This window comes from Aphelocoma coerulescens, chromosome 3, assembly GCF_041296385.1.
Source record: "Aphelocoma coerulescens isolate FSJ_1873_10779 chromosome 3, UR_Acoe_1.0, whole genome shotgun sequence".
NCBI lineage: Eukaryota > Metazoa > Chordata > Aves > Passeriformes > Corvidae > Aphelocoma > Aphelocoma coerulescens.
Window position 1 is genome coordinate 37,319,849 of NC_091016.1, and position 23,439 is coordinate 37,343,287.

Genomic DNA, 23,439 nt, shown 5'->3' on the forward strand with positions numbered 1-23,439 from the left:
ACAGAAAATAAACGTTCATCATCAATGACAACAAAATCGGTCATTGTTTCTCCTGGTAAGGCTGCTATTGGAGGAAGCTGTGATGCTGAGCAACCAACCCTCAGCAGGACCCCAAGTGCCTGGGCTGGGAGCTACACCCAGACCCAAGCAGGAGTTACAAATTGCTGCATGTAGACTGTTTTGATTATGACCCATGGGAAAATACATGTTTTTTCCAAGGGATCACAGATGAAGTTCAGAAGAGATTATTTGGTAGCCTCTCCAACCCATGTGCCTAGAGCATGTGACAGTTGAGATTTATAATTACTAACTAAATGCATTGCAACATTGTACTGGGATTAAAGCCAAATGCTTTGCTGGAATTTTTCCTGCATGTGGCTAAAAGCTCAGTGCAGCCTCTGCTTTTTTTGCTCTATTGTCTCCACATGAGCTTAGACACTACAAATTTCTTGCTGATTTATAAAGCTTGGAGTCTGAGTTGCTATAACCAATTTTTTTGCCTGTCTTACAGAATGGAATCACAATGTAACTGTGTCCATAGGAAAACTACTGATTGTTTTTTATGAGGTAAGTCAGTGGTTTGGAATTTGTGAGCTACAGGTGTGGTCTATTACTTTATGTTTGACAAACCTCTGTAGGTAATGGAAACCATGAGTCATTTTATGTTGAACAATACAGTACTGTCTAAATCAGCCAGTGAAGTACTTGTCTGTCCTTACAGCGTATAGCAGGAAGCCAGGCAGACAGCTTCTTCTGCACACTCATTTCTAGGTGGGTAATACTAAGGGAGACAAACCCAAACTTGTAGATTGTAGTTATAATCTATGCAGATGCCGAAAGATGAAGCAGATCTCAGTGGCTTTGATGAACCATTGAATTTTAATGATTCATTTGTGTCTTTAGATGTCAAACAACCCTTAGAAATCTGAATTAATTTTTATAAAACTCCTCATCCATGAAATAGGAATATTCTTCTTTCTCCATAATTTTTTCCTACATACTTAACCATTTCAGGGAGTTTGTTTTGAACTTGTGCAACTTCAAGTACAGATTTCAAGCTTCTGGATACTAATATTAGCCAAAAAAATATTGATGATGATAATAATTTATCACGAAGTCCGTTAGAATTCTGTTCTGTTCTTCAGCAGAAAGTCCTCACAGAAACTAAGCTGACAACAGTCTGTGGAAAATCTTCCCTTCTAAGCCACGTGGTGCTGGCCTCCTCTGATAAGAAGTGAGATTCCTGGCGATGTACAGTATGGGGAAGTCTTCCAATGTGATTATGTAAGTTTAGGGATGAACAGAGGGTGGCAATATTTAGATCCTAAAAGAGAGAGAAAAACCACACTCTTGGAAAATGGTGTCTTTAAAAAGACTGAGTCATAATTTTAAAAGTCTACTTATTTGGCTTACCCACAGAATTTTCACAACAGTTGCAAGACGTTTACTCACAGTAGGTTGAGACCGTCCCATCTGAGGGCATGTTTCTTAATATTGGCACCTATTCAGCCTTTATACTATCTGTATATATTGCATGGATAGGGATTAACATAGTCTAGATCTCAAAATCAGCCTCATTCAAAAGGGGTGGGAGGATTTACCTTTGAAGTAAAACACAGTATTATGAAGCTTAGGAGTCTTTATATAAAGAATGAGAAGTCGTTTTCCCAAGACAAAGAGACTGTATTATTAATGTGTCTAAATGCAGTATAGATATGTACAAAATATCCTGGTTTAAATTCACTTCCAAAACATCTTAATCTGATTGATTATCTCCAGCTTCTTATATTCAAATCCATCTGAGATGTGCGCTGAGTGTCTTAAAAATGAAATGCTGGTCAAAAATACTGAAACTAATACCTCCGGGTAGTTTCCATCTTCAAATCTATTTTCATTCAAACATAAGTTTCCTGGAAGTTGCTCTAGACTGCCAATAACTCTTTTCTTTTTGATTTTGAATTTTTTTTTTAATTGAGTAAAATAATTTTCAGTTTGACTAAAAATGCAAGAGACCATATCTATCTCTTTGATTTTTTTTTTCTCTGCTTTTTTTCATTTTCCACTACATGGACAGATTAGCTCCAGACTACAAGAAAATATGTATGTTCTTTGCAAGATTAAGTTAAAGGCAGGATAAGAAGAAGGTGATAATGGTTCCAAATGGACTACTAAAGCAAGGTACAGCCGATGTAAATATCAGATATATGCAAGGAAAAAATATGGAAAAAATTGAAAGCAGAAGTAGTAAGGGAAAGCAAAGAAGAAAAGATAGAAACTGGATAAGGAAAGTTGTGGATAATTAGTGGAAATATAATTGGAAATATGCCCTAATTCATATACCCAAGTGTTCCATGTTAAAATTGTGTAGGAAAGCCTAACCAGTATTTTGTAGAATATTGTTTGCTTTGACTTCACAATCTTTGTGTGTTTGCATCAGTAATGTATAATATATAATGTGCCAATCCTAAAAAAAGTGAAAAGAGGACTTCAGATAGAATATAGAATTGCAATAATTATGTGTGAAAAACCTAGAAAGCACACATTTTAAAAGTTTATTTTTATGAAACCAAAATACATCTAAGAAATTTTTCAACAGTCCATGTACCTTTTTCCTAGTTTGTGCAGTAGGCTCTTTCTTTTTCTTGTTTGACACAACTTTATTTGTACTGCTTCACATTTCAAAGGAATGGGTCTGAAATACCCTCTTTTCATCATCTAGATGGAACAAGTGGAAAAAAAAAAGATTTGTTGAGACTGAAATCATCCAGTCAGCAACTGCAAACAGGGGTGCCCTTGCTACATCATGCCTGGGATTCCTCTCCCAGAAAGGATGGTGAAATGCTGGACATGTGCTCCAACTCCTGAGATACATGGAGTTGTAGGGCATCCAGGCAGTTCTGCAAAGGACAGCCTTTATGGTCTTAGAGTATTCAAGACTTCACACACATTTAATCTTGAATAAGGCCAGGTAAGGATATTCAAAGATTAGTGGTATTTTCTACAGCAAGCATTTGAAATTTTCCCTTTCCTCTACTCTTCCTCACATTGCTTATACCAGCTCAAAGGGTAGGAAAAAAGGTTGCAGAAGAGAAAATCTTGCCTTTTTAATCAAGGATGAGAACAGCAGGATCTAATGCTGATGTCTGGAAGAAAGAAAGGGACAAATCTGAGAAGTTATTAGATCAAGTTCTCACAACGCAGAACCCAAGAATATTAGAAAAAGGAAAGGCAGAAATCCTGTGGACTGACTGAAACCCCTGACTGTCATTTTGCAAGCATTAACAGTCTGGCAAGAGGACTGTATTTTGGCAGTATTTGATTCAAAAGGTAAGATAAAAGCTGCTTCCAGATGCTTCTGTTCTTCTACCCACTAATGATTTTTCACTGTCAGCTGTGAATAGATCTATTAATAAGTAGTGTTTTGAATTTATAAATCAGTTTTTGCCTAATCTTTTCTTCCAGGAAAGCTTGCATTGGTGCCAGTTGCCTTCACAATTTGGCATTTGCCCATGAGAAGCCTGTGGAGTTTTCCTCTCCCTTGTACAAGAGACCATGGTGGGAAGGAGGGGTACTTAGTACCTTAAAGGGGGAATTCCTTCACCATCTGGGAAAAGTATTCCTGTGTTATAGGGAAGATTAGATTAGGATGTTACCATGGTAAAAAAGAGATTTTTAACTTTAGTCTTTAACTTGCATGCAGGCACACTGTGAGGAGTTTCCTGTACATCCTGATTTGTTGAGTGGCTACTTGCTTCTGGCCAGACACCTACCAGCATTTCAAGGTAACTAGAGACCTTTGTAAATTCAGCCCATAGATCCTAACCAGTGAGGTTTTCTTCAGAAAGTTCTTGGTTGCTCCTAGCTCCCACAATGTTTGATTCTATGTGAAAGCACTGGAAATCCTCAAATGAGAGATGTCAGCAATAATTCTCAGGGAACTCTGAGAGTCTGACATTTTCCGTTGTTCCAGAAGATGGCTCCAACTATTTAGCCTTGCTTTTAAGGACTAGAAGAGAGCAAGAATTGGTTAGGATTTGCTTTGTCTCTGCTCTTTGCATTTGGCAAAAATAATTCCCACTGGGAGAAATTTTAAATGGACAGATTTCCAAACTTCAGATCCTGATGGTCTGGATATTCTGGAGGGATGAAATTTGGGTTGGGGTTCTTTTAGTGAGCTTTTTGGGTGGAGCAAGGAATGAAGAAGGGAGTGGTTTGCATCTTTTTCTTATTGGTTTTTGTGACTTTAAAATAATTCATGTATAGGAGAGCAACAAAAGCCCATAAAACCCCTGTAGCAAAAGTGCAATAGACTTTGAATCTGTTATGAAACCAGAGATTGCAGGGTGTACATGGGCTGAAATACTCATACCAGTGCATGACATGGATGATTTGAATTCCAGCTTTCATGAAACTTTTTGTTTCATCTAAACTGTTTCAAAGAAACCCTTTATCCAAAGAAACTTGAACAAACAAAGCCTGTAGTAAAAGCTGGCTAAAATCTTCTTGTATGAGATTCCTCCCAATCTTCTTTGCTTCTTTACAGTTTGACAGCAACAGAAGTGACTCAAAACAGAAGAGTGCATAATTGTTTTATGCCTGCACTTCCCTGGCCCCTGCGTATGAAGTTTGCACGGAGAAGCTGTGTCAGCACTGGGAGAAACTGATGTGACTGCAGTTCATCTTTACCAAGCTTATTGTAAATTCTGTTAATAGCAGTGTTAGTGTTTCAGAAATTCATCAAAAAAGCATAAGGGACAACTGCTCTCTACACTTTCTCCCATCCTACCTGGAAGGATCAGATTCTCAGCTACTGTAAAGTGTTGTAGCATCCCTGATACCAATGAAGTATTGTTTACTCCATCCAAAGAGCTGATTCATAGGCAGAGTGAAGAAACAAAGAACATCTCATAAAACACTAGAGTATGCAGAAGTTACTGGTTTCAGCAATCTGCCTTATAAAAAGTACTAACAGAAAGCAAATATCACAAGCCATTGCTTAAATTTACAGTCACACAAACCAGGGAAATCTACCCATTTCCAGAGCCCAAACACTTAAAAAAATGCAAACTCAGAAGAGACAGTTGAAGTTATTAAAAATGTTCTGTGTAATGATCTATGCTGATGGGTCCCAGACCTAGCTCTTGAAAAACATATGTGGCAATTATTAAGTCTTTTGTATCAGCAGCTTTAAACGTAATGTTGATCATGGTTGTTCCTGAAATTTAGACTATTGTTTTTACAACTGCAGTATTTGGAAAGCTTGCCAATAGGAAGTACTTTGATCAGTTGTTATTTTGTTGTCATCATAATAGAGATGACAAAATTGAGTAAGTTAGAATGACGAGTATATTAATAGCGATGAAATTCATTAAGTTTGGCTCTCAAAAAAAGTTCAAGAAATTTACTTGTATTTCTTAAGGATCTATGAAGTGGTATTCTTTGTCACATCAAAAGTCTATGTAGCCCCAAATGTTCCTTCCTACAGGGATCAGCTGCAAATATATAGGATGAATGTAAGAAATGGAAGGAAATAAAGAGGGTGATTCTTCATTGGTGCCCTCAGCCACCTTCTTTAGAATTGATAAGTGCTAGATGTTGTATCAATTCCATCACATTTACCACCACACCAGCAGATCTTTTCCCAGGAGCCTTCTGAAACAGCCTTGAATATGTTTAAACTCTCGCTCACCTCTATATCTTGCAATAATGAGTTCTGCAATTTATTTGTAAGTTGTGTAAAAGCAGTTTTATTTGTTGCTCTTCCTAATAAAAACATTGGGGCACCTCTAGTTTTAACACTAAAAATAGCTTGTAATTACTTCTTGTCTGCTAGTTGAGACTGTGTAGACCTATTTGGTGACTTTCTTCAGTCCTGCCTTTTCCAAGATGAGGAGCTGCAGGCTATAGGCACATTAAATCTGTTCTGATTTCTAATCACCCTTATCATGGCTTCAAAGCTAAACCAAACTGTTTTCCAAATTGATTGAATTGGATTGTGTTCAAGATGTGAGCATACCATGGATTTAAAAAGCAGTGCAAAAATACTTTTTGTTTTGTTCCCCATTTAATTCCTTACAACTTCAAACATTAGATTTGCCTTTATGAAAATGGCAGACCATTGTGCTAATGTTTTCAGAGGAGCAGTCAAATATTTTCTGAATGATGATAGATAATTTAGAAACCATCATAATTTATGCCTGCTTACATGGGAATTTCCCTTTGTTTATTACTCTGCATTTCTTCAAAATCTCAATATTTTCTGCCACTCTGTTGGCTAGGCAAATAATTTAATGAAAAATCATACTTAGAAAAACCATAGTCTATAAAAGTAAAAAATAAAGAGTGAGACTTCTCTGATGCAAAATATTTCAGTCCAAAATTAGGTATTAACTTTTGGATGAGATGATGTTTACCTGTCTCTTCCTTGAATCACCAAAATGCTTCTTCGCAGTTTGAGCATAAGGTCATTCATTGCTCTTTTCTTCCTCTCTAACAACATTCTCCTGGACAAGAGCTACAATATCTAGAAAGTTGTATCTGAGGGAAATTTCCAGTGGAAGGTCTGCAGGTGAATAGTGTTGGGTTTGCTCAAGATAAAATGTATTCAGATAGCAATTTTGTACATGCTATTATGAGTTGTAGACTTTGGAATGCACTTGTGTTTGCTGAAACAAACAAAAAAAATCATGCTTTATATCAATCAGTGTTAACAGTCTAAATTCTGACTGTTAAATGTTCTTAATGAGTCACTTAACAGCAGCTCCAGACTAGGACTCTAAAGTTTTATTCTGATGCTGAACTTAGCAGGTTGTCAGCAACCCACTCAAAAAGTGTAAAGTTAAACAGCTGCAGAATTGGCTTTCAAGATTTTTTCACCAGTCGTATTCTGCATCAAGAAACAATAAAATTGAGGAATGGGCTGCCCAGTGCTCAGGCAGGAAAAAATAGCAAAATCAATCAGAAATATTTTTTCATACTACTGACTTACTCAACTGTGATAACATTATTCACTTAATATTCCATTCTGAATATAGATAGATAGTAGATTAATTTTATACAATTCTATTATTCCACATATTTCAGGAAGGTTTACTTACATGAGCAAATATAGGATTAAGGAGTATTTTCATAATTTCATCCTTAAATAAGTCTTTGAGTAAGGCTGAAGAATGAATGTTGTGAAACGTTTTCAAGACAGAAGAGAACAGGTTTTTTCCTCATTTCAAGGCACACAGAAAATTTAAATGAAAAGAAACAGATAATGGAAACATACTACTTCCCTCCTGCTTTGGTTAGTTGTTGCCATTGTCACTAATGACGTCTTAATGTTCCTGACAATTTAAACGATAATAAAAGCTACAGCCTTGCAAATTCTTTCATAGTAGGTAACTGTTCTCCCTAGGGGGATATAGATAACATGAGGAGGGAAAAAAACACTTAAGATAAAGAGGTCCATAAAAAAAGTGCCATAATATCTTATTTACTGTAGTAGTTTAATGGTGACACTGACATAGGCTTTAACTGTATTTTCATAATGTTAGCTTTGCTGTTCATAATTGGGTAACCAGCCCACAGTCCGTACCCAAAACACATGTATATGCTATATGGAGGGGCAGGGAGAAGCAAATAAAAACAAGGGGGAAAGAAATAGGATTGCAGAAGCCTAGGGTGTTATTCATGTGACTGAGAAGCAAAAAAGTGAGCAAATGCATGAGCACTTTCATTTTTGTAAAACTGCTGCTGCATTCAGCGCTGCAGTGGCTTTGATTTGACTCTCACATCTTTAGATGTCTGAGAAATTAGTAATGTGAGCTGTGATGCAGCTGTGTCTCTGTGCCACTCGGGACTCCATCAGTGGCACTTAAAGCTTATTTTCCCCTCTATGGGAGGGCATTGCTCTCTGACAGGCAGAGAAAGGGTGGGATGCAGACTGGGGTCCTGATTGGAGCATGTCCCTGAAGTCAATGGCCATACAGAACATTATAGATTCCCTGTTTCCCTACAAAGCAATCTGCTGGGACAAATTGCCCATTTTATTTTATTTAACAAGTTAGAGATGAGGTTTAACTTAGTCCTGCTCCATGCCCACAAAAATTTACTTGCACATCAGCTAACCAGCTTTGCCAAGGTTACCATATGTAATATATGGTATATAAAAAAAAGTAATTTTGGAGCAACAGGTGTGTTCTGACTTGAAATCCACCAACTTTCCTCAGTTTTGCTGTATGACATGCAAAAAGGGCTTTTGCACTGACTGTGTCATACATTCAGTCTGTCAGAAAACCACAAAACATTCTCATTTTTTTTTCAGTGTTCCTTCTGCTGGGTAATGAATGGATGGCATTTGAAGTGTCAGTCTAAAATGCTGTTGAACATGCTAGTAATTGGTTATTGGCTTATGTTTCCAAATGCATGTATTTTTTTAACTCCCACTTCAAAGGAAATAATCCAGTACCAAACCTGAGACAGATCCTTGCTTTCAAAGGATGTTGACTGGCCAGATCTTCAGAACTGAAACAGAGCAAGAACATACACACGGGCAGAGTTCTTTTTCCTTGCTTGCCTTGCCAACATACATGGTAGATGGAAATACAGATGGACTGGGCATCCCCAATTTCTGCCATTGCAGCTTCTCCCTCCACCTTGTGATATTTGCTAGTGTGGGACTGGACTCCAGATCCCTCCCTTTGTGGCGGGAGCAGCCCAATGAAATGGTGTTTCTCTAATCTGTGACCTGGCTATAATCCCATCCCTGTCCTCATTTTGGGTTGAGAATCTGGATACTAAAACATCCAAAAGCTTTCTCTCACTGGTGCATAGTTTCAAAAGTAACTTTCTCTTTGCTGCTTCCCCAGAGATGAACAGGAGTATTTTTCAGCCATCTCTGAGATAGTGAAGGCCAGCTATAATACAACTTTCTTTTTTTTCACTTGAACAATGCAAAGCTGACAGGACATAATGTTACAGTTCAGTCATGCAGTTTTAAGAGGTTTCAATTCCTGCTACATACAATGTGAATGAATTTATATCCTATATCCAGACTGTCTCAAACCCTTACCTTTGAATTTGGCCTCAGTATTGACCACTTAGTCCAGGTCAAACAATTTCCCCCTTTTTATTTCCTCAGAAATAGGAAATATGTCTAGTTGTCAGCATATGATGTTCAGGTTTGTGTGCAGTGGCTACGTGCTGGACACATCTGGGTGCTGTAGCAACATGGGAGCTTTGACACCATACCAGTCCCCATAAACAAGATGTCTTGTCTGCCTCATACTGAAAGTATTCAAACTCCTTCAACAGCGGCACATGAACCATGGTGATATTTTACCAGACTTGCATCCAGACCTAAATGCACACTTCAGTTTGTTGGTTTTTAAATCACTTATTTCTTCCCTACTTAGATTTCACAGTTCTTTTACTGCAAATCTTCAAACAAAATAGCTTGTAGTATCTCTAAAAACTAAGTGGAAAATCTGTTAGGGTATTCAGATTCATATGTGTATGAATATAGAAGAGATAAAATGACTAAAACACTTCATTCCAACAAAACACAATTTTTCACCTCCAAATCCCAGCTGGCATGAAATGTAGTATGTAGGAATGCAGATGATTCTGTTCCTAACCCTGGATTAAGTGGTATGCAGAAATGTGGGCAATAAAAATGATTATGCAATAGCAGACCCATGGAAAACATGTATGGATGAACACAACACATGTTGATACAAAAATGGGCAAAGCAGTTGACACCAAAGAGCTGCAACTTAAATCCAGCGTTTGCTAGGACACTGTGAGGACCAGCAATTCCCTGAGGACAAGAGGTGTGGTGGTTCCCTGGAGAGGTAGGGCAAGACCTCACCATCCAGACCCTATTCCACCTCCCCAGTTAGAAATTCTGGGCAGCCATGGGAAGCTGCAGTCCTGGGTGCTGGGCACCTGCTTGGAGATGGGAACCAGCCAAGGTGTCAGCCTGTGGGTGGGGGTCAGGATCAGGCCTGGTGAGGGGAAGCTGCATCAGACACAACCCTTCTGTGTGCAAATACAAACCAGTGAGAATATCACCATGCTTACAGGTACAGACTGAATAATGGTGTATTTCTGAGAGATACTGCACAGCCCACATCTTTCACCCTGTTACGAAGGTGGTGCCTGGTGTGCTGTAGGCTACAAAGAGGTAGTTGGTATCTAAGAGGTCTTAATTACTGTGACCACACAGAAGATTTCACTGAAGGAAGATACCATGCCATTAGGAACACATATTTAAGTCAATGTTCTGCTGTGAAAATAGGCTGTGCTGGATGAGGAAGCATTCTGCTGGAGGCAGAGTGGTGAGACTCCCTTGGAACAGATCTCGTGACCACTGATTAATTAGTAGTTTGGTAATAATCTTGTATACTAATGATGTGAGCAGATAATACATGGTTAAACAGCATCATCAGCAGAGGAAAGGGCTAGAATTTAACAGAAAGAAAAAAAGTGCTATCTGAAATAATTGAAATAAGCAAATAATGTAAAATGTAAGGAGCAAACAGAAAATTCTTCAATAAACTCAGGAACATCCTTTAAAAATGAGTAATGTATGTGTATGTAGATAATTTTTTTAATTACAGCCAAGAATCAATAAAATATGAGCATGGAAACACCAAATGTCAGAAAATGTTTTCAACAGGGAGAGGGGATTGCTAACACCATTTTGCAAGGTTAGCAGAAGATATATATATATATAAAAATATATATGCCTGTGTACCTGCACAGTCAGTTGGGTAAAGGCAGGAGACGTGGAAGCAAGAGCAGCTGCAGGGAAAGAAGGATTGGAATAATCACAAACATGACTTGTGAGGGGACACTAGAAAGAAGGGCATTTTCTAGCTGGGCAAAATGAATGCTGAGAGACAACATGGCTGCTCTCACAGAACACATCAGTAATTGAACACTAGACAGTAAGGTGCAGGACTTGTTAGCACACGATAGAATGTTTTTAGCGCTTATATTTTTCTTGTGAGCCTATGAACCACACACTTGCTAGTGCTAGACATAAGAACAAGTCATTTTCCTGGGAGGCTGAAAGTCCAAGTTGAATCATGTTCAAAGACTGAATGACACAAGATGCTTTCCAATGAAATCAGCTGTAGGTAATGGCAAGATCTAACTGTTGCTTTCAGCTCTGCTAATATGCCAGGAGTGAGATCTGTTTTCAGAGCTGTCAGAGAAGTCTCAGAGACTGTCAGAGTGAGAAGTAGATTATAGTCTGCCCTGCAAACACCACAGGTACTTAAGCAGAAATGAGTTTCATTGCCTCTCTCCTAATGTGTGAAGTGCAAGCAGTACAGGCTCTATATAGCGCACTGACGTGCTTTGGCAACCCATACTGGGCACGATGGGGTAACTGGGGCATGGAACTTTCTTTCCAAGAAAACTCCTCAGTTTCTTATTCTTTCCTCCCTACTCTGTTCATATTTTAATGCTCACACACTCACCCAGCCTTTCTGGAACTGCAGAGCTGATCTTACGGAGGATATTTCTGATCCTGGTCCCAGGAAAATTTAACGTGCCTTCCAGAAAGTCTCATTTGGTGGCTTTAAGCTGCTTCAGATACAGCACATTGCAACCTCAGAGATGAAGGAAAAGCAAGTCAAATACAAGCAATAAAACCCTGACAATAAAGCTTTTTTAAATCACAGAATAAGTTGTTTGAGCTTGAGATATGTTCACATTTCTGAAGAAGCCCTTCTCCCATGCTTAATATTAGCATTTATGTTCATTCAGTTATTAGACTATCAGAAAGCTAATTTGTACCTCACCGCACATACTTGTAGATGATTGGTTAGAAATTGCAGCTATAGAAGATCTGTTTTTAAAATCTCCAGTGATGGAAATTGTACAGGGGTGGGTACCTACAAAGACCTGAGAGGAGAAATGGGAGGCATTAGTTTTGCAAAACTTGCAAGGAATAGAAAACAAGATACATTAGACATAACTCTGTCATTGCAGCCATGTAGAAAGAGGCAGAGGACCTGGCAAATAAAAGCTGGTTGAAGACTGGTATCCAAGAGAAGTCATTGAATGTTTAATAGCATTTTATAGCCTCTACATTTCAAACAAAAAACAACCATGTGATTTTTTTGTTTTTGGGTTGGTTTTCTTTTTGTATTTGGGTATTAGGTTTTTTGGTAGTGGTGGTTTTTTATGGTGAAGGGAGGGGTGCTGGTTATGTTTTAGTTACTATCAGTAGTCAGAGATTTCTATGCTGAGAATAAAAACCTCTCCTTTACTGTCTGTTACAATAAGACTCATAAACATATATTTCATCTTTCAAAGCAAACTGAAGAAATGGAGACTTTTCTTTTGGTGTTGCCTCCCTCTAAGATATCTGAAAGTTGTATACATTTTTAGTATATATGCTGGTTAGTTATCCTGTGAAAAACAAGTTTTCTGAAAATATAATCCCTTGTATTTCATTTAGAAGAACTGGTGATCTAATTTTTAGCTAAAATGTTTTATGAAATATGAGTTGCTTGTATATGTCAGAAGAGAAATTCAAGAACAGATGAAGCTCATTAAAAGATCTGGTTAAAAGGAAAATTTTCATTGAAGAAGAATTTTTAGGCAAAACTCTTATCATATGTATTTGATTTTCAATACAGCATAACCTAGTCTAATACAGTGTAATCTAGCAGGATTACTCATCCATTATGAAAACACCATTCTTACAGGATCAATTATTTTTTTCTAATTATTTTGGAACCAATGAGCAGAAAGAAGGGAAAAGAGTGAAACATTACATGCGATGTTCTGGGCCACAAGTGGCAAAACATTGTGTCACAGTCAATCAGAAACTGACATCACAAGCTAATGTAACATCGTTCTGGGGCCAAACTCAAAATCTTAAACTCCAAATGTCTTTGAAAACAAAGATAAATATATCAGGAAAATAACTTCTATAGGTTTATTTACCATTATATCTATGACAGGCTGTATCTTCCATGCAGACTTAGGATATTTTTAGATCAAACAGATTAAAATATATCCAGAAAGACAGTATGCTGTATAATTTTTAGAATAAAAATTATGAAAGTTAATGCTGTTTGTATAACAGATTTAAAATATGCACAAATCCCAGTATATAGACTGTACCGTTGCAATTTCAGAGTTGACACACAAGCTGATTCCTCCTGCTTCCCTTCCTAGAGCTCAGCACACTGGCAAATGAAAAGCAGGTAATTTCATTAACCACAGGCAGGTGCATACATGAAAAGAGGCTGAAGGATTCATACAGTGAGGTGCTGTGCTCCAAGTTTGGAGCTGTGGGTATCAAACCCTCTGCTCTTCTACTAACTGCCTACACAACTGTGGGCAAATCACTCTTGTGCCTCTATTTCTGTAACTGAAAGAGGGATTTGCAGTATCATTTTGTGAAGAGCTTTAAACATAAATGGCACATATAAGTATGTTTTTACATAATGGGCGCAAAACCAGACTCTTCTCTGGTAGCATCCTTTTGAAACCGTGGAATCAATAAAGTCATATGGATGCATGTGAGATCCAATATATTCCAAGAAACAGCCAAAGTCAGGCACTTAGCACATCTTTGGTTATGGTTTGCAGCATTTATTACTTACTGATCATGGGTGTTGATATTATTGCAGGATTTCCTTGCCTATACTTTTATCTAAATGGAACTTACTCATTCAGCCAAGTGAGCAGCTCACCTGGTTTCTTGTTGGTGGAGGAAAGTCCTGTGAGGCAAACATAGCATCCTTACAGTCACATTTTCCTCTTGGTTGAAGTGAATACAAATGCTGCCAGAACCTCCTGGGCAGAGCAGTAAGTGAGAGACCTTGATTGCCCAAGGACAAGAGGAAGCTCCTGCACGTGTTTAACGTGATTTCCAAGGCAGCTCTCAAGCCACCTTGGCTGAAATACACAGGCTGTTGGTTCAAGGGAAAGGCCCCACAGCAATGCTGAGCAAGTGGTTAAGAGAGGGCACTCAACATTTTCCTCCAGCTACCTCTTTCAACTGGTTTTGTTTTGCACATAGATACTTTGTAAATAAAGGAAATCTCATAAATAAAATCTGTTTTCCCTCAAAATAGCCCTGCTGAAGGGTGAGGTCTGTGTCAGGTGCCTCTAGTTTTTCCTACTGTTTGAGCAGGGCTATATCTCAAGCTCAGAAAGAACAAGCAGGTGTGGGATGAAGTTAAAAGGATACCCACAACAGTCAATAAAAATCCTTGAAAGTAAATAAAGGAATTTAAAGTTTGGCTTAAATTGTCATTCTAGTGTGAGTGATACCAGGGAAATTTAATCTATAAAATGGTTATACTTTTTTTTTCTTTTACTTTTGAATTAAAGCTTATTTTCCCATCTCCTTTTCTTGCTTTTGTTTACAACACTTCCAGACAGGGAGGGAGGCAGGGAGTGAGGCAGGCAGGGAAGTGTACTAGTTTGAAAACAAACCAGTGGGAGATTACAAATCAGAATTATAAGAAATTTATTCTAAGAAAATTAAAATAAATGCAACAGTAAAAGAACACTGAGAGTCACGATACAACCTCACACCCTGTTAGTGAGGGTGGTGGTAGCAGTCCAGACGAAGTGGTCCTGCTGAAGCATCTGGTCTTCACCTGATGGTCCAGGGGTAGCTCTTATCCTCCAGGAGTCCAGTAGGTAAGAACTGCTTGGGCTGTTCCAAATCCTGGATTATATTCAGGTGGGAATGCTTGGCTCCTCCCCCTGGGCGGAGCGTCTCACAATAGACTGATGTAATTCTGTGAATCATGTGGTGGGTCCTTGATTGCCATTAAACAGAGATAGTTTCCAGAGGGAGCTATCAGGGATGAGTCATGGTAGGAGATAACAAACACTGCCCCACCTGCTTTAACAGCTTGTGAAGATGATAATAGAATATATACTTTTGGTTACATCTTACATTGTAACCTAAGACAGGAAGGGAGACAGGCTGTGGTATTGGCCAAGTGATTATAAAGACAGTTATAGAGCTATCAGAATAGAGCTGTGTTGTTACAGCTTTCCTACGCTGACAAAACCTTGAAGGCACAGAAACTTCAAACTTCCACATTTTTAGGAAAAATAATTAGCTAAAAAGTTAAAGAAAATAAATATTTTCTTTCATGCTTATATACTACTCTTCCTGTCTTTTATGGAACTCTGAAGTTGAACAAATACAAGAGAATTATTGAGACAGCCAGAGTTCTTGCAGTAAAGGGCTACCCAGATGATAATAATAAATAACATAGACACAAAGTTCAGCAAAGGTCTGTTGATGCTTTTCAGACCATATGGATCTTACTTCTTTCTTTGCTTAGCCTGTTTATTGCAATGAAGACACCAGTGGGAACATTATAGCAATAGTGTAGCAGTTAAAGGAAAAAAATTGGGAGAAGAAGGGAAGAATTTCTCAATCTTTTAGAGGAAATCTGGGATAAAAGTCTTTCCCACCCAGCTGGAATTAGGTTCCAGTGACCTGAAAAGAGGTCATTCAGACTTACTGGAGGATGTAGTGGAGGCCAGAGGTCCCCACACTTCAGAGCTGGCATAGCTTATCAAGGACAGCAGGGTAAATACAATCCATAATATCAAAAAAAACTTGATGGACCTGCATGGAAGGGAAAAATCATAAAATGACAAAAGTCAGGGGAAAAAAGCCAATTACAAATCACTTTTAAAAGGCATTCAGATTCAGTTGATTTTTATCAAATCTTCCAGAAGTGCAATCTCTATGTTTACTTCTCTAACGGGTGGGAATGTTGAAATGTATGGACATCTGATAACCCCCTGCAAAGTACATCAAGAAATATTTGAACAGCTAGTCTTTATAATCATCAACTCCTACAAAGTCACAAAGGGACAAAGTAGTGGTTGGAGTCCATCAAAACCAAATAAAATGCCTCAGAAGTGGCTTTGCCATATTACATATGAAGTTCCAAGCAAAACCATTGCTTCTTTAGGGCATCATTTTTGTCAGACAGGAGACTCCAAAGCTGCTACTCCATGAATGGCTTAAAGTTATCTATGTGCAGCTAAAATTTCTGTGAAATTAAAGAATAGAGCCGTCAGCAGGTATCATTTCAGGACCAATATCAAACAGACCTGGACGGATATTAAGATTCAGGCTAAACAATGTCTTGGGTTTCCTGCAAATGGTACTTAAGGACTTCTGATAGAAATATAGAAACACTGCATGCCGAAAACATGATGTTTCCCTCCAAGTACTGAAAGATTTAAAAGTAAGACAGTAGTTAACCATCTTCAGAGAGCACTACATGCTGGAAGAATAGCAAATATGGTGCTTGAATTTAGGAAAGAGGATAAAAGCAACACAGGAATTATAACTGTTAATCTGAGCTCAATGGTATGTAAAGATTTAAGAATAATTATTAAAAGAAAAGATAACTAAAAATAATTAAAACATGGAAAAAGAAGAAAATATGATATCAGGTAGGAAAAAAATTAGTTTGAAATATATAAAACTAGTTTCATTTTTCTTAAAAAAAGTGAATCGTTAAAGAAAGAAAAAAAAATTTGAATAAAAAATTAATCTGTAGGAAAAGAAAGCAATCAGGAGACAAAGGAAAACTGGAAGAGAAAAACCCTAACCCTAAACACAAGCAAACCCAAATGCGAAACTTAAATCTAACATTAAACCTAACACCAACACTAAACATAAACATAACGCAAACACTAACCCAAACCCTAACCCAAAAAAAACCCTAAACTGAATCCTACTCCTAAACCTAACCCAAACCCTAACCCTAACCCTGAAGCTAACCCTAAAGCTAACCCTAACCCTAACCCAAAGCTTGAGCTTAGCAAGAACTAGTTAAAATGGAGGCAACAGAATGAGATGCACACAAGAAAACTATCAAGCTGGAGGAAGGTTAGAAGAAAGCTCATCAGAGATCTAGCTGTCTTGGTACCAATCTCAAAGACTGTCACCCCAATAGTTGCTTTTGGCTAACTGTATTTTGCTAATTAGTTAAGCAGTATTCAAATTAACTGGATCATGAAAAAGAGAATGGGTGAGCTGAAAGGCTGGAGCAGTGAAAATGGAACTTGACTTCAAGTTGCAGACTCATTCACAGTACAGAAAAAAAGAAATTAGATTTCTACAAAGAGGTCATATTTCATTCCATGAAAAGGTCAGGAAACAAAAAAATTGTTTCGTGTTCTAGTGAATCACAGGTTAAATACACGACAATTAGACACAGTCCTATCACGTCATGTCACTCATGATCACAGAGGTGTGGTACAATTGTGAAACACCAAATGTCTACCAGGGAAAATATGTTCAGTAAATATCAGCAAGCATTAGTCCGCCACATCTCTGCTAGGATCCTGTGTACAGTGCCTCACATGGTTCTGCTTATTCATGCTCAGGGAAGCTATAGTCAGACTGGAAGAGGCGCACAATGGAGATGAGAAAATGAAAAGTTGTCCTGTGAGAGAAGATTGACAGCATGATTGAAACCAGGTCAGTGTCTGACACCAGAGTGTAGAAAAATACGGCACTGGACAGTGCTGCTATTTCAGAGTGCACTTCCTCTCCCAGCTGAGAGTAATCAACCACCATCGACCACCCTCCTTGTTTGCCTGCTTCAAGTACTGTTCTCTGTCTTCAGTGAGTGCGTTTGGGAAGGAGGGGGATAAAGTACTCAGACATCCATCAACAGATGCTGGAAATGGGTCTTAACTGTAAGCCCAAATCAAACACTTTGGAATGTCTGAAATAACCTTGATGAAATTAGACATATTAATGAAGTGTCCCATATGTTAGCTGGGTCATATCCTGAATAGGACATTTGCACATCCAGGCAAAGGTGAAGTCAAGAGCAACAATGAAAATGTCAGGAACTTGGCACACAGCAATACCCATGAAGCCACTGGGCACCTTCAATCTCTCTCACTCCCTTTCTTGTTAAGCATAATTAGTCGATTAATGGTCTCCCTCTCTTAACTGGATCCCAGGAGCTCTACAAAGGGGTGGGGTCTGAAATGTTTCATGTGAGTAATGGAAAAGGACAGTGAATTTAAGATGCTGTAGATGTAGCTAGTCTTAAATCTGGCTTGAGACAGATTTCTCATCCCTACATGAGAAGTGAGATAGAGAGAAGGTCTATGTCTGAGTCAACAGAATGGATATTTGAGATTTACTTATTTAAAGTTTTAGATGAGACAGCTATTCTGAGTCAGCTGTTTTCTCCCTATGATGGCAATCCAGCCAGCCACTCAAATTCGTTTCTCTCCTGCAAAAGTGCAAGAAATTCCACCTTCCACTGAGTGCTGGGGTGCTGACAGATCTTGTTGCGCTGAACCATGGCCAACCCCAGGGTCAGCTAGATCAAGTGGACCAAAAGGTACATTGGTTTGATGCCACCACAGCCCAAAAGCCTTGAAGTCACAGGCAGCACCCAAAAGGCTGTGAAAAATATGTAAATCTGTGCCTTACCGTTGGCCACTTACTCTTCTCTTATTTTTCATATTTGGTTGTCTTTCCAGAGAGTTCTATGTTCTTCAGTAGTTGATTGGCCCTTGCTACTCCCCCCCGCCTCCTCCTTCTCCCATTTGCTACAATTCCTTTTCCCCATCTTTGTAGCACCCCCTAACTGAGGTATTTTTGATTACCATGTGTGTTCCACGCCCACTCTATAGGCTATAAAACCCTAATCCAGTCCCATTTTCTCAGCTTCTCCATAGTTTTCCTGTGTTCTTCAATAAACTCTCTCCCCCACAAAGAAGTTCCTCTGCTTCTTTCCTGCTTCCTTCGCACACCTTTGCCATTGGTGGGCAAGGAGAACCCAACCAGGAGCTTCGCCTGCCCTCCTGCGCTGTGATCGGCCCCTGTCCTCCCTTTTGGGGCAGGCAGAAGATTGCCCAGTGCTCGGGGCAGCGCGCTAGCCAGCAACGGCACCGCAGCAAGATCTCATCAGCTTAGCTATGGGGCTGCTGTCACATTGACATGTGAAATATCTCTCATATGATGAGTCCTCAAAGCAGAAAGAACTGCAGTCACTCAGCTAAGAGAAGCCTTTGCTGATCAGACATTTAGTGGTGGAGACAACTCATTTTTTTGTACTAAAATGGAGTTTACACAGAAGATGCATTCCAACTGAGTTTGACATTTAAAAACATCAGGTTTTGTTGGAAGATTAGGCTCACCATAGCATCTCAGTCTATTGGAGCCAGGCTGGAGGGGAAAGGAGAAATTGAACAATGGGCTAAAAGAGTAGGAGTCCTCCTTAAGAAGGTATCAGACAAGTTCAGGTGAATTCTGGGTCCAGGATTCACATGCATGGAGGACCTTTCTGTGTGTACCCTCAGCTGGTTCCACTCTTTCCAAGAGGTCTGAGGGGCTTATGTCAAGGCTGATTTCAGTGATGGCTGCCGGCTTCAATCAAGGAAGTGGGATCCCTTCCAGCCCTGACCAGTTCACTTTGTGTGATGGAGGAGCTGCATCAACCAGCAGAGCTGGTCTGGGGAAATAGCTGTTTGTATACATTTGAAAACCCCACCAGTCATTGCATCACTCTTATTTCTGGAGTAGTTAAAGGCTGTCTATGAGCAGCTTCTGATGAACCTGAGGGATGCAGCAAATTTTCAGCAAATTACATAGTTTAATTGGTACTAAAAAAATGTTGGGACACATAGAGAACTGAAAAAGAGTTCTTAGCTAAGTATATCAATAACTTCTATTGCATGAAATGTCTCAGATTCCCAGACCTTTTCAGCAGTAGCTTTACTTAAAGGTATTAACAGTATTAAGCATCTTTTAACTTTATTACTGTAACTAAAATAAAAACCCTAAACAAATAAATAAATAAAGCAAGGCTTGAACAACAAAGTTCACGTCACACTTATTTCTCCTAGCATGGTAAACAATGTGCTACCATTTCTGGGTTTGAGATAGATGGTTATTTGCTTTCTATTCTTGTACCTCTAATGTAAAACCAGATTAGAGTCTTTCTGAAATATGTCCCTCTTTCTTGCCTTCCACTCTTCCTACTGTTGGAAGTACCCACATAAATGATTTATAATGTAATACCAGTTTCCGAAATGCTTTTATGCCTGGAACCATATAACCTCAGTAGGCTGGAATGCTGTATTGCTGTGGGTTTAATTTGCAACTACTATGTCTAAAATACTGCTGGACCTCTGCCTTGCATAAATAGTTACTTCAAATCTGTAATGATTATGTGCAAGTATATGTTTAGAAACAACAAAAAAAAATGTATGCACTTCACTGAAATCTTAAACATAGAGTGGAGAAGAGAGAGGAGAATCTGTATTAATTATTTATTTAAATATTTCAACAGTACAAAGATGAAAAGAGATTTTATTCTGTGTAGCATAGTGCCTATGGTTTGAGTAGTCCACTCAGTTTTGCCATCTGTTTTTGAAGCTTCGATGAGAACTGAGCCAAGATTTTAAATAAGAAAGGAGATTATATATGGCTTTGTATAAAAATTTGTGAAGTTTCAACTACTTCAGATATAAGATCCCCAGAAAGTCTGTAGTGTCCTATAGATTTGTTGTAAGTATTGAGACATGATCTAAGTTTTACTTGTCACTAGAAGATCATACAAAGGCATTTAGTCTATCTGAGTGAATAAGTGGCTGAACAGTGAATGAACGCTTTTCCTAAAATATTGCAGAAGCATACTGCTACCTTTCAGTTAGATGGTCATCCCTTGTTACACAGAACATGAAGAATTATAGTTTTGAACACTGCAGTTAATCACACACTCTATTGCTTCTAATTGTTAGGAAAGAGATACAGGGTCCTACTCTAGTAACCAGCTGTATTATTACCTCAAAACCCTCATACAATTTGGAAAGTCCTTTCAGATGCCCTCTTGTGACTGGTAGTTCAGCAATTCATTCCAGATATATTATTGAATAGGATATGGCCCTCACCCTTTCTTTATCCAGCCTACATTATTGAACTTTCTGGTCTCATAAATCCCTTAACTTGTGAAAGAATTATACTGAGTGGAATTCAACTGTTTCTCCACAAGGACACAGTAAAAAACGTTCAGTGAAGACTTTGTTTTGCTGCAGTATAGGAATTGCTCCCCTCATAAGACATTAATTTCTACTTTTTTTTTTTTTTTTTTTTTTTTTTGCCTTGATTGCAAAACAACTTTATATGTATGTTGGAGTGGTGGCTTCATTCTGAGGTCTTGCTCACAGGAACAGTCATTCTACTATATCTATAACAAGTTTGGAATTGGTCACTCCTCATCTCATTCCTCTCTTCTCACAGTCTGAGCATCAATGGCACGAGTGCTGCTTTTAGACTCAGCCTTCCTGTTACTCAGCAGGTCTTCCTTACCTGTTATCTCAGCAACACATTTCTGAATCTTGTAAAAAACATATTCAATATCATCCCTCAGATTTCTTTTGTCTCCCCCAAATCTCAGTTGAAATGTATTGCCATTCTGCCTTGATTTAGATCCCCTTCCTTTGTAAGGTAGGATAATCTCATAGGATGGTTGAAGATGCAGTTCTTGTGGAAGAAATACAAAGAAAATGAAATCATAAAAGTTCTCCAAGCATAGCCATAATACATATAGGGAAAGATATTATACACACAGAATGGGAGATTATCTTTCCTCTGCTTTCATATATTCGACTTAGCCTAAATATGTAGTCTGCCTCATTCTTTGTACTGGATTCTGATCACAGCTGGAATGCTATCACTGGCATGGGCTATTGTGGTAAAATACAATTAAGGAATTAACGCAACCAGGGGCTTGTTATCACAAGCCCCAGTGTGCCTTCAGACGGGACGCAGCGTTGGCCTCCACAGCGTCCTCGCTGGACGGCTCAGTGGAATCGGCGTGGGATGGGTGCGTGTGCTGGCTCCTCCTCAGAGGAAACATGTCAGGCAGCTGATGGATCAGGCCTGCGTTAGTCCGGAGGCAAAGAAGGTGGGAGGGGCTTCTGGTATGGGTTCCAACAGGTTTATTTGCAGGAAGGTCCAGGAACCAGAAAAGCCTCTAGAAGAAGTGAGCTCACCCCTTTATGGGGGAGTGGAGCAAGGCGGGGAAAGAGAAAACAACCAGTGGGGTACAAGCAGAGGGGAGGATACAATTTTTCAGAACAAATGGGGAAAAGAGGGAGGCAGGAGTCATAACAGGGAACCAATTAATAACTAAAAAAGGGAGAACTTCCTGGAACAGGGGGAGGTAATTTAGGATTGGGAGCCACCCAGGGGGCGGTAACCTAGATCTCTTCTGGTTCGCCTTCCGGTCCACAGTCCTGGGTGGGGAAATCCACCCACTGGATGGCCCTGGTTTGACTGACATTTGATGGTTTCAGCCCGAGAGCAGGCTGAGCTACCCCAACAAGGAATCATTATATTGAAAGAGACAATATCACCAAAAAAAAAAAAAAAAAAAAAAAAGAAAAGAAAAGAAAAGACACAATTATTTTTCCAGCCTTTTTTTTCAGAGAGATTTGTTGCTTTAATTTGATTGATTATCTGAATTATTGTACTTTTACATCAGTGTTAAAGAAAATATGTTGCTTGGGGGTCTGTAGTCTGCATATGGATTCCTAGGTAAAAATTCCTTTGATATGTTGGTCTTTTCCTTTGGAAAAACCATTTTTAAGTAACACAAATCCTCTCCTTCTTAAAGATCCACCTTATGTGCTCCTCCTTTGCAATAAAACTTTGTTGTTTGGTTTGTTTTTTGCAGCCTCAGCATTTTGATGCCCTTTTGACTTTCTACAGAATTCCCTGAAGTGGCGTCTGTACAAAATATCTTTTTTTCTTCTCAGAATTCAGTAAACCTAAAATGGCTTTGGAATTGCCAAATAAGAGCAGGTGATTTAAATGCTCTATGCATGGAAGTTCAGGGAAAACATCAGACTCTGGAAATTCAGTGATGAGCCTCCACCTCCCTCTGTTCTTATCATCCCTGTCTTCCTCTTTTTCATCCTCTTTTCTCTCTTCCTCTGAACCTTCATTTTTTTTTCTCTGTCTTTCTACGTAGAGTTTTATTTTTTAAGGCATCACCTTCTGGGGCCTTCACACTTAACAGAGTGACTCTGGCACCATGGGAAGTCATGCCAGACTCTTTGTGAAACAAAAGACACTCAATTACTGTGTCTTCAGTGCAGCAGCTGTAACACAACAAAAAAATACATTAGAATAAATGAAAAGAAAGGAAAAAGAGAGGGATGGTTTTGGTGTTGAGATACAAAGTAGAGTGTTGGTGGGCTGAAGTTGGGAAGAATGCTTTACATGGAGCACTGGATTGACCTTGGCTGGATGCCAACCATCAACCAAAGCCTCTCTCTCACTCCCCTCTGCATCTGGACAGAGGAGAAAATATACTGCCATTTATAATGACCCATCCATTCTTCCCACCACCACCATCTCTTTTCTCTTCCTCATTGTCACTCATTAGGTACTCGCTA

General features: G+C 38.8%; 1 long non-coding RNA gene across 5 annotated transcripts; it reads right to left on the minus strand.

Moving 5' to 3' along the window:
- Positions 1-903: 903 nt before the first annotated feature.
- Positions 904-14,655, minus strand: LOC138107203 (uncharacterized). Of its 5 annotated transcripts, XR_011149311.1 has the most exons (6): positions 13,707-13,784; positions 13,132-13,196; positions 11,794-11,901; positions 11,475-11,606; positions 2,606-2,715; positions 904-1,324 (listed from the first exon to the last, which is right to left on the minus strand). It is a non-coding gene; the product is annotated as an uncharacterized lncRNA (long non-coding RNA). The 5 variants fall into 5 exon arrangements; XR_011149314.1 differs by lacking the exon at positions 2,606-2,715; XR_011149312.1 differs by lacking the exons at positions 904-1,324; positions 2,606-2,715; positions 13,707-13,784 and adding exons at positions 10,681-10,791; positions 14,550-14,655.
- Positions 14,656-23,439: the final 8,784 nt, after the last annotated feature.